This window comes from Tamandua tetradactyla, unplaced genomic scaffold, assembly GCF_023851605.1.
Source record: "Tamandua tetradactyla isolate mTamTet1 unplaced genomic scaffold, mTamTet1.pri scaffold_73_ctg1, whole genome shotgun sequence".
Classification (NCBI taxonomy): domain Eukaryota; kingdom Metazoa; phylum Chordata; class Mammalia; order Pilosa; family Myrmecophagidae; genus Tamandua; species Tamandua tetradactyla.
This window is the reverse complement of record NW_027518403.1, coordinates 238,344-250,517: the sequence shown is the minus strand read 5'-3', so window position 1 is coordinate 250,517 and position 12,174 is coordinate 238,344.

Genomic DNA, 12,174 nt, shown 5'->3' with positions numbered 1-12,174 from the left:
CTCGCATACCTTTATTTTTCTTTGCATTTGCGTTTGGTAAGATTTTAAAATCTGGAATTTCACAAGCAAACCTGCTTTTTTCTTCTTTTCTCGGAAAAAGAAAGGCTCCGTAATAGCCCATATGAGCAAGAAGGCGATATTCGGCAGAAGGGGTGGCTCCTGGGGCGGGCAAACCCTGCGCCCCTACTACCGTGCCACCCCTGCCGCTCCAGTGCCCCTGCGCGTCTGTCGCCCTGCAACCCGGCGCCCCTGCGCCCCGCGCCCCTCCACCCTCCACCCTGTACCCGGCGGCCTGTTTCCACTGTGTCCCAGTCGCCCCGGTGTGCTGTGGCCAGGCGCCCTTGCGCCCCTGCGCGCATTCACCACGGTCTGCGTGGCATCGACGGGCCACCGGGCAGCCTGGCAGCCGCGCCGCCGTGCCGCCGCGCCAGTGCAGTTGCATCTCAGAACTGAAAAGACAAAGCGGTCGGCTGGTCTTATCCTCTCATTTTCTAGATTCAAAAAAAAACAAAAAACAGGTTCCCCGAGAAGAAGCGATGAAAGCAATCAGGGTCCTGAATTAGGGTACAGGTCTTTCTAAGCTTCCAGAGCCCGAATACCCTCCACTGATGCACCGTTGGCACAAATTAATTTTGCACATCCTAAAAGCAACCACCTGAAACTTTTTTCTTTTCAATTTTAGCTTACTGTACTTTGGTGAACTTTTTATCATGAAGTATTTTGAATGTACAAAAGAACAGAGAGTGAAGTATAATGAACCCCCATGTATTCATCATCTGTATTTAATATTCAGATATTGCCATGCTTGCCTCTTTTGTATCTTTTTTGTTTGGCTATGTTAAAGAGAATCACAGATATCAAGACATTTCACCCCTAAATTCGTGAGCATTCATCACTGAGTGCTTGTTTTCCAATAAAATTAATAATAATTCTTCAGTATCATCTAATACCTATACAATATTCATCTTTCTTCAGTGGTCTTGAAAATATTTTTTACAGTTGGTTTTTATCTGTACTTTTGAAATCCTCCTTTAGTAGCTTTGTCTTTTTATGCCTGGATTGTTTTCCATAAATTTAATCTTGTGGGTTTAGTGTCTTCGAAGACAGGAATTAGCAAGGCATTTTATAACTGCTCCTACAATGCTTGAATTCCAAAGTGGAAAGGGAGGAGAGAATCAGATTGCAGGGAGACTTTTTATCACAATAGAATAATGGAATTTTAGGACTCAAATAAACTTATGGGTCATCTTATTCAATCTCAATATTTTATAATAGTTTTGTCATTCTTATTGATGAAAATGTTAGTATCCAGCATATGTTAAGATGGCACATAGTTATTTGTATTTGAGATATGTTGTGGCAATGCCACTTTTTAAAATTATTAGTGTATTAATTACTGCAATGTATCTGAAACATTCCCTTACCAGTTTCTGATCTCATTTCTTCATGTGAGCACTGAGCAGCTGCCTCGGTGGTGCCGGTGGGTTGATTCACCCTTCTCAGAGGCAGCTGTGGATGCCAAATGTTTAACTGCAGCTGTCTCTGGTGGGTACTCCCCAAAGCCCCGGAGACACGAAAGGAAGTCTGACAGCTGAAGGACCTGTAAACAGCCCCATTTCCCATATTCCAAGGATTCTATTTCCTGCATTCTTCAAATTCTATGATTCTGCCTTAAAATTATATCTCTGCCCCTCCACCGCATCACCACTGCATTCTATATCACTTAGTTCCCACTGTTAAAATTCTACAACTGCTAAATCATAACCCTTTTGATTTCACTTAAAACTAGATTTGGAAACAAAACCCAAAGTTTTATTGGCAACCATGAGATATTCAATTTACCCACAAAATGCTAAAGTAGATGGATGTTACTCTTTTACTATCTCATTCCCCAGTATGTTTACCCTCCCCTAGATCAAGTTGTTTAGGTTTAAATATAAAGAGATGAGTAGGTTTTTAAAATTTTTTTCAAAAAATAGTGTGGATATTTGTAAAAACAAAGCAAAACGAAAAAGCACCTATGTATAAAGGAAAAGGAAAAGATATCTTTCACCTCTGTGCCAGTTCCCAGAAGTTACTTACCACTGTTTGATATTTATCCTAACAGCCCTTTAAAAAATGTTAAGTAGTTTTATTCATACACCATACAATCCATCAAAGTGTACATCATCCACCACAGGCTTCACCGTGGTTTACAGCCCCATGCTTTATCCTCTAGCTTTCCTTCTAGTGACATCCATGACCCTAAACTCCCCCCTTTCAAACACAATCATACCCATAATTCAGCGCCCTAACAGCCTTTTGAAAATGAAACTATAAACATGAACATATATGTGTTTTTCCTTAGAAATAGAATCATATAATAAATATTTTTCTCCAAATTGATATTTTTTACTTAACAGTAGTGGCCATCTGTCCATGTCACTGTATTTAGACCTACCTTAGACTTTTACTGGCAGTTTAGAATTGAGTATTATGAATCAATAACTTTTTTAAACAATTCTGCAGTGAAATTTTTAATGCTTTATTTCATTGGCTCTTATTTTCATATTTTAATAACTCTAAAATTGTAGTGCAGCTTTCAATTATTGGTGTCCTTGAGTCAGTGAAATAAGATATAGCCCTGCAGATCTGTTATTTTTCCGCAGGACATATTCTTAGAAGTGAAGTTATGGGAACATAGGTAAAGTAATTTTATTTTGATATATATAATGAAATTATCCTTCAAAAAGGATACATACTCACCAACAAAGTATGAGCATATCCTTGCACATGCTGTATAGTAGGATCTAAATACAATCTAAAGAGCAAAGTAAGACATCTTATCATTAATTGATTATAAGTGAGGCTGGGCATCATCACATTTCTTCTAAGAAATTCTTTGTCCCTCCCTTTGCCCATTTTTCCCTTTAGATGATCTTTTCTTATTGAATTATGCCCATCTCTTGTATGTTATGAATGGCATTTTTGTGTATGTTCGTGTATGTGTGTAGACAGTATTTTCCTTCCAATCTGATTTTTTTACTTATTTTTCCGTGTATTTGGCCATGCATACATGAGAAACTGTCATTGCTGTCATCACCATTACGCCTAACCCAATGGAATGTTCATCATCAACTTACCTGAGCATTCAGCTCAGTTGTTTCCTACCTCAAAACTTTTTTTTTCCTCTTACTTTCTGTGACTTTTACTCTTCCAGTGTCCCTCTTACCTTTTCAATCTCCTTTGTTGCTTTCTGTTCTTTCTTTTGGCTTCTTTATACTAAAATCCCTCAAGACTTGAGACTGGTCTCTACTCTTCCTGTACTTGCTTCCTTGTGATTGCATTCATTTCCGTGTCTTTAGAAACCATCTTTTCTGAATGACTCCCATTAACATTTCTCCAGCCAGATCTCCTTTCTGCACTCCAAACATGTATCTAACCACCTATTGACAATTCCATCAAGATATCTCTTAGATATCTCAAGTCTGATACACACATCTAAGATTAAACTCCTGATTTCATCCCACACATATTCCAAACCTTTTCCTGCCTGTCTTCCCCACCGCCATCTATCCAACTACCCAAAATCAAATCCTAGCAGTCATTCCTGATCCTTCCTCTCCCACCTCCAATATGTTATTATTACATCTCATGTCTCCCTCCAAACTGTGTACTATACTTCTCTCCTTCACCATCATCATCTCTCACTGCTCTCTAGTGTAACTGCTTCCTGACGTCCACTCTTGTGCAAACCATTCTCCCTTCAACTGTTAAGACCATCTTTTCTAACCCTTTTTTAAAAAATTTTCCAACACACAAAAAAAAGTTTTAATACTTTTACAGTGGACACCAATATCCTCTAGATCTAGAGCTTACCTAGGTCCTACCGTTAACATTACATTATTTTTGTGTTATCAAATTTCTATCCACCTATAATTCCTCTATTTATCCATCAATCCATCTTATTTCTTGATGCATTCCAGAGTAAATTGCAGGCATCAAATCAGTACACTTCCACCAAATATCTCAGCATACATATGTTGACATTTTTTACATTTTTCCTCTTAAGGTAAAATTTACATATAATGAAATATGCAGATCTTGAGTTTTGACAAATTTTGGTTAATCTAAATTACTTTCAAGAAGCAGAACATTGTTCCCACTTGCCCCTTTCCAGCCAATCCCTGCAGTCATCTCTAACCCCAAGATCTCCCCCGCCCAGAGGCACCTACTGTTCTGATGTTTTCTCTATCACAGATTAGTTTTCCCTCTTTCAAAATTTCAAATAAATGGAAAGGTACCATATTGTATCAATGAACAATTTTTTGCCTCTTGGCTCCAAATTCAACCCTATTGCCCGCTTTGTGCAAAGCAAGCTCTTTAAATACTTCTCCTTCGACAGTTGGCACATCAAATTTAACCAGTGTAGGGCACAAGAGAGAGCAGGAGGAAAACTGCTTTGTATTTATTGTTCCAGTGTGCTCACACAGGCTCTTGCAGCTTGCACAACTTCCCTAGAATCCTGCTCCAGGTTCCCCTTCTGCAGTGTGCTGCAGCCAGCAGCCCCCTCAGCCCCCTCCCACCTATAGCCCAACTCAGTCAGTTTTGTAGCAGAATGCCTCCAGTGAGGTATGTCCCATTTAACCGATTTCCCTGGCACCCTAGACAACAGATTTCCAGCAAGTTCCACTGGCACAGCACCACAGCAGCTTCTCTGCCAGTTAGCTAGTATTAGGATGTCTCTTCCTTGGGTTCTCTATAAGAGCTTCAAGGATAGCAGTTGCTCCCTAGATCCGCAATCTCTATACTCTTTAGAATTCTCTTTACTTCTTAAAAGTCAATCCCTCATTACTCTAATCCTCTGTACTAGTTAAAAATTCTTTGTATTAGACTTCCCCTATTCAGAATGTGTGTGCTTTCACTCTCTTGATTGAACTCACACTGATACAAGTATGTACTTTTTGATTTAAGACTTCTTATTCACTCAGCATAAAGCTTTTTATATCCATGCATGTTGTGGTATGAATCAATGGTTTTTTTCTTCTTTTTATTGAGTAGTATCCCTTTTCCTAAATATAACATAATTTGTTTATCCATTCTCTTGCTGATGGACACCTGGATTATTTCCAGTTTGGAGTTCTTAGACAAGTATTTTTTTAAAAAGACACTTTTTATTTTAGAGTAATTTTGGATGTACAAAACAATTGCAAAAAGAGTACAGAGAGTTTCTACATACCCTTCATCCAATTTCTGTTTCCCCTAATGTTATTTCACATTACCGAGGTACATTTGTCAAAATGAGGAAACTACCATTGGTACATTATTATGAATTAATTCCACACTTCACCAGTTCTTCCATTAATATTCTTTTTTCTATTTCAGGAGACCACATTTCCTTTAGTTGTCATGTCTCCCTAGTCTCTACTGGTCTGTGACAATTTCTCAGTCTTTTCTTGCTTTTAATGATCTTGACAGTTGTGCAGGTTTGAATCTTTGGTGTACACCAGAAAAGGTATGTCCTTTGCTCCTCTTTCAATATTTCTGGGTGGTATCTTTTTATTGTTTCCATGGAGATGTGACCCACCCAACTGTGGGTGGTAACTTTTGATTAGATGGTTACCATGAAGATGTGTCTCCACCTATTCATGGTAGGGTTGCTTACTGGAGCCCTTTGATAGGAAGGATTTTGGAAAAAGTTTTAGAACCAACAGAGCCCACACAGCCAGAGATCTTTGGGGATGAAGAAGGAAAACACCCCAGGGGAGCTTCATGAAATAAGAACCCTGGAGAGAAAGCTAACAGACATCGCCATGTGCCCTCCCAACTGAGAGAGAAATCCCAAACTTCGTCGGCCTTTGTTAAGTGAAGGTAACGTCTTGTTGGTGCCTTAATTTGGACATTTCCATGACCTCAGAACTGTAAATTTGCAACTTAATAAATTCCCTTTTAAAAACCTGTTCTGTTTCTGGCATATTGCATTCTGGCAAACTGCAACAACAGTATTGAGGATCACTCATCAGGTATTTTGTTGAATGTCCCTCAATTTGGTTTTGCCTGATGTTTTCTTCTCATGATTAGGCTAGAGTTATGGGTTTTCTGGAAGAATACCACAGAAGTAAAGTGTCCTTATCATATCATCTCAGGAGATGCTTGGTATCCACATGACATCACCATTTTCTTAAAGTAATGTTCATCAGGTTTCTTGCTATAAATTTACTATTTTTCCTTCCCCATTCTCTATCCTTTGGAAGCAAGTCACTAAGTTTAACCTGCCCTCAAAGGGAGAGGGCTTAGGAGAAGGGTTGTGCTCTGCCTACTGACGGGGGAGTATCTGCTTTCATTGTTTAATTTCTTTCCATAAGGAAGACTGTCTCTTCTCCATTTATTTATTCAATCACATGTTTATATCACTGTGGACTTATAGTCAAGCTACATTATTTTATTGCTCAGTTTGTTCCAGCTTTGGTCATTGGTAGCTCTTACAGGATTGCCTCACGTCTCTTTCACATACCTCCATCCTTTGTTTTTAAGCATCTCCTTACATTCTGGTGCTCCAGGATAGTCCATGTTCATATTGTATTTTCCCTGCCCCAGCTCTAGAGCCAGTCATTTCTCCAAGAAGCCCTGGTTCCTTTTATTGGAGAATGGTATTTAGAAACCAAAATCAGGGTGCTGGGTGTGTTCATTGTTACTGAGCCCTCTCAGTTGATGGCACTTTGTAATTTATATGTGTATATTAACCCATGAATTCATACATATCTATAACTGGTTTTGTTTCTATTTATATAAGGTAAACAATCCAATACTACATTCTAACCTTTCCTTCTTATTTATAACTTCCCTCTTTGACAGTGAGAAACATTACTATCCCCATATAACATCCATCTACTTATTTGTTTAGCCCCAATGTATATTTAAAGTCAGTTCAGAATTGTTAAACTGTGTCCCTATACCTGTCTTTTTGTAGACATGGGTTTTCTTTCTCCTGAATAAATAGCAAGATGTGCAGTTACTGAGTCATAGGTAGGTGTACATTTACACCTACCAGAAAGAAATGCCAGACCTTTTCCCAAAGTTGTTGTACCATATTAAGGGTTATCTTTTTAAAAATTAATATCATATTATTTTTCCCTGGATAAAACCCTTCAATGGGTTCCCAAAGTAGTTATAATTAAATTCAAACTCCTAACCTGATCACCGAAGCCCTGCATGAGCTAACCCCTGTCTACTTTTCCAACCTTATCTCTTGCTATCTTCATTTTCATCTTCATTTCAGCCACACTGGCTTTTTAAAGATTTTTGTCAGATCCTCAGATAACCAGGATATTTCCAGCTTCAGGGTTTCCTATATTCTGGCTCCTCTGCCTGGAAGATTTTCCCTCCCTAATGACTAGTTCTGTATTATTTTCAGGGCTCCCTAGTCTTCAGTTTATATATAACCTCCTTAGAGTCCCCTCCATCACCACCACTGCCCATTCAACCCAAGTAGTTTTTCCCTGTTATTCTCTTCTAGAACCCTTTTCACATTCAGACAACTCACCACAATTAGTAATTATGCTTTTTTTTTGCTTGTTCACTTATTTGTTTTCTATCTTTGCCGCTAGACTATAAGACACATAAAGATAGGAAACGTGCATTTTGTTCACCCTGTATTCACAAACTAGAACACATGGTACACAGTAATGCTCAATAAATATCTATTGAGAGAATAAATAGATATTCTCTCAATATTAAAAAAGGAGTGAATTAAAAAAGGAGCTTTAAATTCTTACATAGTTAAATCTGTCATCCTTTTCCTGGTGACTTATGTTTTGTGCCACACACTAATGGTCTTTCCCAAAGATTATAAAAATATTCTCCAATATTTTCTTCTAGTACATTTATAATTTTATATCTGTATTTTAAAAACTTTAATGAATATGGAGTTTTTGTTTGTGTATAAGAAGTAGTTTCATTTTGTCAATGTCATTTATTAAATAGTTACTCTTTCTTCTTTCATTTGAAATACATCCTTTCCACACACTAAATTGTCATATATACAAAGATAAGTTTCTGGATGTCTTCTGTTTCATTAATTTATTCATCTCTATACCATCACCACAGTGTTTTAAGGAGCATAGCTTTTTAATATGGTAGAACAAAACACACGATCTATCACCAACATCAAAACTATTTTTCTTTTTCTAAATTTCTTTCACCTATTTTAAAATACTTACACTTAAAAATGAACTTTGGAACCAACTTTATGTCAAGTTTAAAAAAAAAAGGCCCTACTGATTTTGATAGAAATTTCCTTGAATAGAAAACAACAGAACAACTTAAGGAGAACTGACACATTTATTATATTATCTTCGAACCCAGAAATTTGTAATTAATTATAGATACACAGTATAGATATATAGCATTTATATAAACTCAGGATTGGAAGAAATCTCAAATATTGCCCTAGCTAAGATATACATTCAGCAACATGCAAAGCTTTTACACTCTCACTGACTAGGCACTCACTACTTCCTGAGGAAATAATTTGGTTACAAGTATTGTTGACTTAGATAATGAAATAGTCTATAAGAGGAATGTGAGGTTGTTCTATAATTGCCATATTCTATAATTTCCCTACATATGCAAAACATGCTTTCAGTGGTTAGTACTTTGGCCAGTATCTATAACATACTGAAAACATGTACAATTTATAAGCCAGTAATAGATACTTGGCTATTCTGTTGAACCCTGTTAATGAAAGAATGAATGTAAGCCTTTACAAAGGAACATTGAGCTAACAACAAGATATTATGCAGTATTCCTGAAATCATTGTTCCTTTCCCTCTTTGTCAGTGTTGCTGGAACATAATAATTGCTCGATAAGTTCATTATTCATTAAGTTCTGAATGAATGAATGGCTTGTCCTAAGAATTTATTTCTGCTGGTTAAAGGAGATATAACTATATTTAAAATATTATCTACTTTATATAAAGGAAATGCCTCTAGAAATAAACACTCACAAAATTTATTTTGCCCATGGCCAACCTCTGGCTCATAAAAAAGTATTGTATGATTGAGTTGGTGACAGTAGGATACGGGTGTGTGTGTGTGTGTGTGTGTGTGTGTGTGTGTGTAATCAATTGCTGTAGGTGGGTAAGTTTAAATAGCAGCTAACTACTCTCTGTGACTATTTACTAATCCCAGCACAAAAGGAAAGAGATGGGCTTTTAAATCAAAGGAGTCTCACATCAGTAAAATATCCTTCAAATCCTAAAGACTTGACTAACCCAATACTGTAAGAAGCTTTGCCATTCATGGTTGCACACTTTTGCTAATGAAAACATACAATTTACTGATTTTATTCATGTACTGTGATCCAGTAGATGGTGCTACATGTCTGCATATATAAAGTATACAAATGCCTTTTATTTTGAACCAGAACTCTCATCAAGGTCTCCTATTATAATGAAGATAACTATTCTGGCATCTGCACCAAATCTCTGGGTGAAGCGCTAGAGATGCACTTAAGGAGAAAACCCCCCAGAGATAATTGTTGACCAGTTGTGTTAGTTAGATTCAGTTGTCAACTTGGCCAGGTAAGCATACCTAGTCTTGTTGCTGAGGCCATAAGCCAATGGTGCGTGAACCTCATCTGTTGCCAATTACATCTGCAGTCAGCTAGGAGGCGTGTCTGCTGCAATGAGTGACGTTTGACTTAATTGGCTGGTGCTTAAATGGGAGATCGCAATATAGAACAGCCTAAGCAGCTCGGCATTCCTCATCTCAGCACTAGCAGCTCAGCCCAGGCCTTTGGAGATGCAGAAAGAAGTCACCCCGGGGGAAAGTTGTTGGAACCCAGGGGCCTGGAGAGAAGACCAGCAGAGACCATCTTGTGCCTTCCATGTAAGAAAGAACCTCAGTGGAAAGTTAGCTGCCTTTCCTCTGAAGAACCAACAAAATAAATCCCCTTTTATTAAAAGCCAATCCGTCTCTGGTGTGTTGCATTCCGGCAGCTAGCAAACTAGAACACCATTCTAACAACCTATTAACAGTTTTTTTTCACTCTGCTCATTCTCACTCTAAAAGGACAGTATCTTTGGTTTTTCACAAATCTCTTTGTCAGTCATTAAAAACATCCAGATACAAGATCATAGTTTCTTTAATTCTAATAAGCAATTATAGTTGCTGTTGTTGTGTAACAACCAAAATAATGATAATAGTCAATAAAGAAAGTTCAACTTGAGGATTTTAATAAACTAGATTAATTTGCAAATCACCCATTTAAGAACATAACAGACATTTTAAAACATAGATACATGAAATTTTCTAAAAATAAAGTTTTTGATGAATCAGTGATTAAGCTAACCATACTAATTAATATGGTGATTTGTGAATCATCAATAATTGAAATCTTTAGAAAAGTTCAGATCACATTTTAGTTACAATGCAATAATCCACATCACCCAGAAGCTTATAAATAATTTATTTATGTTATTTGTTATAAACACAATGATTAAACTTGGCATATAATCTGGATCAGAAATTACCAAATTTTTGCCCCTTTTATTGTGTAAATTTTTAGTGTTATTAATTCACTATTTAAAATGCCTTGAAAATGTTTTGTAAATCAAAGATACCAGTGACATCAACAATAAAAATTAGACATTTTCATTACTGTATTGATTTATTGTATAAACTTTGATTTAGTTAACTGCAATGTGACCTCATAAAGTTCTTTTACATTCTTTAAAAATTATTTACTCTTTCATTGGATCAAAAAATGGGAACTATATTCACTAATTCTATATGAATGCTATATGAAATATAATCTGCTGACAAAAGGTTTCAAAAAAGACCCCTTTGGGGACTAAAATAAAATACAAATATAGGGGAATCAGGGATTACCTTAGAAATGACGATTCTAGGTCATTTATGCTTTCCTTCACCTTTTTTCATTCATATTTTCATTAACTACATTTTGCCAGTCTTTGAATAAACTCAAAGAAGCAGGGTTGACTTGGTTATTGTTTTGTAGGTTGCACTACATGGAAATGCTGTAGCCAAATATAATTAGACCAAAGTGATGTAATGTAAATCAACATATATACTATTAAGAGACAAGAACAGAGAAGGTGCTGCCAGCATCTCTCTGTGGAGCCAGGCTGTCTGGAGACTGTGCCATGGATCCAATGTCAGGTAAGCCATAAAGGACAGCACTTCCTAGAGAAAGTGGGCTCTTTACTGCCTCTTCTTTTCTTTTTTGAGGTGTAATAATTGCTGTATATAAAGAGTTTCTCATTCATTACAGAGACATTGCATTTGTTTAAACACTAGGCCAAACCTTTAGGTTACAAAGTTGAAATAATTTATTTTTCCCCCTAAGGAACTCAGCATCAAGTGGAGAAACTTGCCACAGAAGCTGTCTCCTAACATCACAACCTCTAGTCTTGATCTCCCTATTGCCATCCTTACATGACATGCTCTCTCTACTGAGTGATGGGACATGTACCAGTGAACAAAACAGACTAGGAAAATGCCTTTGTTAAATAAATTAAAGCTAACAGAGTGCTCACAGTGTGGCAAGGCTGTAGGGACTCATCAGAAAAGTGCATCTATGTCTCCAGGCAGGAGGCCAACTGGGGCAGAAGAGCCACCCCCAGACAGAAAAGTTCCTTCATGAAGCTTCAACAATGGGGACACAAAGTTTCCTGGTGAAAAGTTGAAGTGAAAGTGCATTGCAAGTAGAGGAACCACAATAAAAAGAGAAAAAGGTGGAAAAGCTGGAGAATAGGGTGGCTTTTGTGGGTTGGCTTTTGCCCAGGAGAGTATATTAGTTTCTTAGGACTGACATAACAAGCCCCCACAAACTGGGTGGCTTACAACAAAATAAATTTACTCTTTCCCAACTCTAGAGGCTAGAAGTCCAAGTCAGGATATTGGCAAGACCATGCTGCTTTCAGTCTGTCAGAAAGAATCTTTCCTTGCCTTTTCCTGCATTCAGGGGCTCCTGGAAATCCCTGTTGTTTCTCGGCTTGCAGCTACAAGCACTCCAATTTCTGCCGTCCTCTTCATGTGACCTCCTTCCCTTCTATGGGCATATCGGTGTTTCCTCTCTTTATAAGACACCACCATTGGATTTAGGACCTACCTTAATCTGGTATTATCTCTTTTGACTTAACTAATCATATCTGCACTGACCCTATTTCCAAA